This window comes from Nyctereutes procyonoides, unplaced genomic scaffold, assembly GCF_905146905.1.
Source record: "Nyctereutes procyonoides isolate TBG_1078 unplaced genomic scaffold, NYPRO_anot_genome, whole genome shotgun sequence".
Lineage (NCBI taxonomy): Eukaryota > Metazoa > Chordata > Mammalia > Carnivora > Canidae > Nyctereutes > Nyctereutes procyonoides.
Window position 1 is genome coordinate 22,343,520 of NW_026575117.1, and position 6,000 is coordinate 22,349,519.

Sequence of the window (6,000 nt, forward strand, 5' to 3'; positions counted from 1 at the left end):
ATAGAGAGCCCAGGAGTCTGGGGGTTTTCGTTTTTTTTTTTTTTTAAGATTGATTGATTGATTTGAGAGAGCAGGGAGGAGGGGCAGAGGGAGAGAGAGAACCCCAAGCTTGGAGCCCTAGGCAGGGCTGAATCTCAGGACCCTGGGATCACAATCTGATTGGAAGTGGAGAGGCCAAAGCTTAACCCGCTGAGCCACCCAGGTGCCCCCAGAAGTCTGTTTTAATAAGCCCTCCAGGTAATTCTGATGCAAGCCATCATCTGAGTCACATTCGTTGGCTCAGGCTCTAGTGAAGGGGCCACTCAGTCTGTGAGTCGCAGTGATGATCCCTAAAGTGTTTTACAGTTTACCAATCGCTTTTACGCCTGTCATGCCATGCTAGCTAGCCTCGCTTCGGTCCTAACCAGGCTATGCGTTTCCTGACTCTGTTCTGTCCTTTTTCCCATTCCAACCACTCATTTTAATGTGTATCCTAGAAGAGCCTAAATTGTTAAGAATTTACTTCAGCCAGGCAGCTACTTTCTAAACTAGGCAGCCCATTTTTAGAAGATAGGAATTTAGGATGGGCTGGGAACGCGGAACCACCCCCTACATCCACTACTCAGTATCAGGCACAACGCGGAAACACAAAGCTCCCCTGGCGCTCCCGGTTAGTATTTTCAATGATGAGGGAAAGACAGAATGCCAGTGGAGACCGTGGTAGGACTAGGCAGAACCAGGGGGAGCAGATTCCCGGGTGCGGAATGTCAGGCAGGATAGTCTGCTGCCCCCTACTTGACTCCTGACTCACCCTAGAGAAGCACAGGGGCCCCTTCGCATCCTCCGCAAGTCTCAGGCTGGGAGGTAAGTGGTAGCCTTGGACACATGGTGAGCACAAGTTCATGACCTGACTGGAAGCAAGAAAAAAAAAAAAAGTGGAGGGAATCATTGTAAGGTTTTAAGAAAGCAGAGACCATTATCATTTGAATTATGCCCCATTTCTATGCGAAGTTGGCCTTAAATTTGATTTTTCTATTATCATATATACATAGCATGAGTGTCAAATTTCCTATTTTAGCCATATTTAGCAAGATATAATGCAGGTCAACAAAAAAGGCCTGTGGTACATTTCATGAAATCAGCTAATGCTGTATATTCCAATTTGGAGAGACAGTGTCGCAGAGCAGTTTTAAGAGCTCAGACTCTGGGCAGCCCAGGTGGCTCAGCAGTTTAGCGCCGCCTTCAGCTCAGGACGTGATCCTGGAGACCAGGGTCGATTCCCACGTCGGGCTCCTTGCATGGAGCCTGCCTCTCCCTGCCTGTGTCTCTGCCTCTCTCTGTGTGTGTGTCTCTCGTGAATGAATAAGTAAAATCTTAAAAAAATAAAAAATAAGAAAAAGAGCTCAGTCTCTATGGCCAGACTGCCTGAGGACAAATCCTGGCTCAGCTCTCCACTCACCATGTGACTGGGGCCAAGTTATCTAGCCTCTTTATGCCCCAGTTTCCTAATTTGGAAGTGAGGATAATGACAGTACCTATTTTATACAGGGTTGGGTAGTAAATGTAAAGCATTTAGACATTGTCTGGCACAGACTGAGGGCCATAGCTATTATCAGAGATGTCATCCAGTTTCAAAAGTGCTACACACACACACACACACACACACACACACAAAAGAAGTGCTACACATTACACTTCAAGGATTCTAACCTTGAGAATTCAAATGTTTCTCATCCATCTCATCTTTCTCTGAGGTCATATTATAGAATGAATACACTACTGCCAAAGAAGTTTGGGTGGGAAGTCTATAAAGAGACCTGTGTGACTTACAGCTGCCAGTTTGAGGTTGATGGCAAATTTTCCTTACCCACAGGGCAGCCCTGGTGGCTCAGCGGTTTAGCTCCCCCTTCAGCCTGGGGTATGATCCTGGAGACCCAGGATCAAGTCCCACATCAGGCTCCCTACAGGGAGCCTGCCTCTCCCACTACCTGTGTCTCTGCCTCTCTCTCTCTGTGTGTCTCTCATGAATAAATAAACGAAAAATCTTTAAAAAAATTTTTTTTCCTTAACCACAGTAAATTCTTGAGTACCTAAGATAAATAGAACCTGAAAGGACTTTGATTAAATCCTGTTTAAAAGATGGATCATTTTATTGTTCTAGGCTTCTTTGAAAAACACAGGCACATTGTATGTTCTGATGCTCAAGATAAGACAAAAATGTACAGATTCGCAATGCAAGAGATTATATTTGGCATGTAAGAGTAGCATTTTCCATTCTGCTTTGACACCGCCAGTTAATCACAAATAAATGACATGGTATTGTCAGAAGAAGGGTGTTAGACCATCCATGTAAGAATTTCATTTCAGTTACTCCCTGTATGTTCTCAGGCAACCAAATCACTTAACTTCCCTCATCCTTGGTTTTCTCATCTATGAACAGGCACTAATAATATCTAAGTTATCCTAAGGATAAAAGTAGATAATGTGTGTAAAAATATTTGACACATAGATGTGCTCAGTAAACCTGAATGAAACAAAAATAATTAATGAACATATTTAAGCCCCTAGTTTGCCGCATGAAAAAAGTAGAATTGTGCCACTAAGCTTATTGCTTTTTGTGAAAGGAAATCCCAGTTAGGATAATGAAAGGGGGGCATTCCTGGTAGTATCAAATTTACTAAACCAGTAAGTGTACAAGTAAGAATGATAAAGATCAGGGTTATGGAATCCTGTTCCCTGTCAACAGCCAGTTCAATTAGCTTGATAAACTGAAGAGGCTTTAATTATAGAGGATAAAGTGCCAAGATCAACAGGTAAGCATAGGGTTTTTTTCTTTTTTTCAAAAGGCTTCTCTTTATGCCATTAGCAAGAAATTTGCAGATTATCCAAGAAAATTGTTTCCTACTCTGTAGAAATTCCTTAAAAACCATTTTAAACATCAAATGGGTAATAGTGGTCAGCTATTGTAAAATTTAACATACTAAGAAAGGTGATTTGCTTAGAAGGTAAAAGAGCTCTCTGCTGAGATCAGATGTAATAATTTCCATTCCTGTATTTTGATACCAACATCATTATAAATATTCCTATGTTAATGTGATTTTCCTCCCTTTCTTTTAGAGATTTCCACTTCCACTCAATGCTCCCCTTAAAAAAAAAAAAAAAAAAAAGAGTTCTGTTGGATTAGGAGAAGTAAACTATGCAAATAATCATCAGGGAGATTGGCCGGATTGTCGATGACATCACCATCCCACCACCTAAATACAGGCTTTTTATTGGCTCTCCTAAGAGGCAGACAGGACTGGGAAGGCTCTGTCTGCATCACTCGTCAGTTGGAGAAAGCTCTGAGTCTCTACTAAATTTTATTGTTTCTTACTTAAAATGTATTCAAAATCATTATCCATATATTATTAATTACATCTTCCATGTTATTCCATATGGAAATATGTCTAAGTAAATATTTTAAGTGACTACTTAACATTCTATCAAGTGAATATATGATGGTTTATTTACCCACTATCTACCTTATTCTTAGAGATTTAGTTGTTTCAATTTTTTGCCTTTGGGAATAAAATGGTAATTACTATTTTTATTCAAAATTGTGTGTGTTAGTTCTTCCACAGCACAGAATCTGATACCTAAATGGCAATGTTTAAAAAGAGTAAAACCAAAGAGATGGCCATTCTTGTGTCCCTTTTTCTCACAGTATCCCTGAGACCTGCACAGGAGATCCCAATGTCCAGCTCCTTCCTGGGTCTGGTAAATCTCCTCTCTGTAGTAGAAAAAGCTGGAAGTTTCTGCATTTCATTTCAGGTAGGATGCATATTCTTCCTTCTGGGTGCTTGTTGTTCCTTAGTATGGGAGAAAAGTTGCAATAATCATGGCTTATGAACAGAGGAGGTTTGTGAAGTGTAAACTTAAACCCTGATTGTACTGCTCTGTGTGAAAGCCTAGGACTGGTAAAATGGCTGCTTTGTGTCCTTTTCCATCTCTATAGGGAATCCATAGAAAACCTCTGGACAGTCTGTTACTTAAAGCTGAAAAGGCTAGACCTTAAAAAAAATAAATAAATGAAAGAAGAGAAAAAAGAAAATATCAGCTCAGCTCAGAGAGAATCAGTTGTTTATTATTTTACATCTGAAGTCAGATATATATGGCAGTTGTATCTCTTATTCTGTGTGGTACTTTTAGATATGATATGAAGAGCAAGCAGTTACCACTGAAGGAGAACGCAGGTGTTGTGCATTTTTCTGGGAACCTTGTGAACACCCTCTTAATCCCCACAACAGCTCTGCAAGGTAAATGTTATTCCCACTGTACAAATGAGAAAACAGGCCCAGAGGGATTCTAGCACTTTCTTTCATAGGCCTGAGATCTGCACCCTGCTCTGACTCTAAACATGAAAAAAAGCCTAATAGTTTACCCTTCACAGGAACTGTTATTCTGCATCACTCTTGTGGTATAGAACTTATCAGTGAGTACTAGTCTATGGTTAAGTATATCTGCGTTCATCCAAACATACTTATGAAACACATATCATGTACAAAGGCTTTACAAGATGCCTGTGGGAGATAGGGAACCAGAAAAGACATTGGTCCCCACCTTTGGACTTAAAGCCCAGGTGGGGAAATAAAAGGCACAAACGGGTATCTGGGTGGCTCAGTGGGTTAAGTATCTGCCTTCCGCCTTGGGTCATGATCCCGGGGTTCTGAGATTGAGTCCCAAATTGAGCCTTGAATCAAGCCCTGAATTGGGTTCCCTGCTCCTTGAGGAGCCTGCTTCTCAGCCTGCTTCTCCGCTTGCCTCTGTTCCCATGCCCACCCCCCACTTCCTGCTCATGCTCTCTTTCTCCCTCAAATAAATAAATAAAATCTTTAAAAATAAATAATAAATAAATAGCTCAAACAAAATATAAAATAACAAAAGATTGAAATGGTAATGTGTATCAACATTCCAAGGGGGAGATGATTAAGTCCCCCAGTACAGAGGGGAGAGAGGTATCTACAAGGGACTGAAATGACTCTGAGAAGGAAGTGTTTACACAGATTCATCTATATCATGAGTGTTAAAAGAATAAAATGTTGCTTTAGGATGATTCAGAAGCCTTTAAGTAGGCAAGAACTATATGTCATCTTTTTTTTCTAAGATTTTTTTATTTATTTCAGAGAAAACACATACAAGTGGGGGGAGAGAAAGGGGACAGAGAGAGAAGGAGAAACTGATTCCCCACTGAGCAGGGAGCCTGTCACGGAGGCTCCATCCCAGGATCCTGAGATAGGGACCTGAGCCACCCATTCTTGAAAATAGAATCAGTCAGTATTCGGATCTCTTTAATTTTACATCTGCATATTATAGAGTTTTAATGGTGTATTCATGATGGGAAAAAATTTTTTTTCTTTTTATTCTCTGAGACCATAGGACAGTGTTTCTCAAAAAGTATGATTCATGGATCATCCACAACATAAATCACCTTGGAATTTAGTTATGTATTCAGATCCCCAGCTATACCAAAGGGATGGAAACAGAATTTCTGGGGGGAGCCTGAAAACCTGCATTTAAAACAAGGATCCTGGGTGATTCTTATACACATCGAAGTTTAAGAACCACCCTCAATGTAGGGGAAGACTTAATTGATCACTTTTATTATTATTTTTTAAATTTACTAAACATGTAGATTTATTTTAAATCAGAGAAATATAGGACGCTTCATAAATTTGCATGTCACCCTTGGGTGGGGCCGTGCTGATCCTCTCTGTATCGTTCCAGTATTAATTAGTACATGTGCTGCAGAAATGAGTACTGTTGATCACAGTTATTGATGGATTTTTGAATTAATAATATAATATCTCCAGGGCTCCTGGGAGGCTCAGTTGGTTAAGCATCCAACTCTCCCATCTCAGCTCAGGTTTTGATCTCAGGGTCGTGAGTTCAAGTCCTACATTGGACTCCACCCTGGGTGTGGAATCTACTTAAAAAAACAAACAAAAAAACTGTAACAGGGTTAAACAAAATAATATATCTCCT

At 40.4% G+C, this 6,000-nt stretch overlaps 1 non-coding gene across 1 annotated transcript; it reads right to left on the reverse strand.

Moving 5' to 3' along the window:
• Positions 1-5,666: 5,666 nt before the first annotated feature.
• Positions 5,667-5,772, reverse strand: LOC129515445 (U6 spliceosomal RNA). Its single transcript, XR_008665583.1, has one exon. It is a non-coding gene; the product is annotated as a U6 spliceosomal RNA (small nuclear RNA).
• Positions 5,773-6,000: the final 228 nt, after the last annotated feature.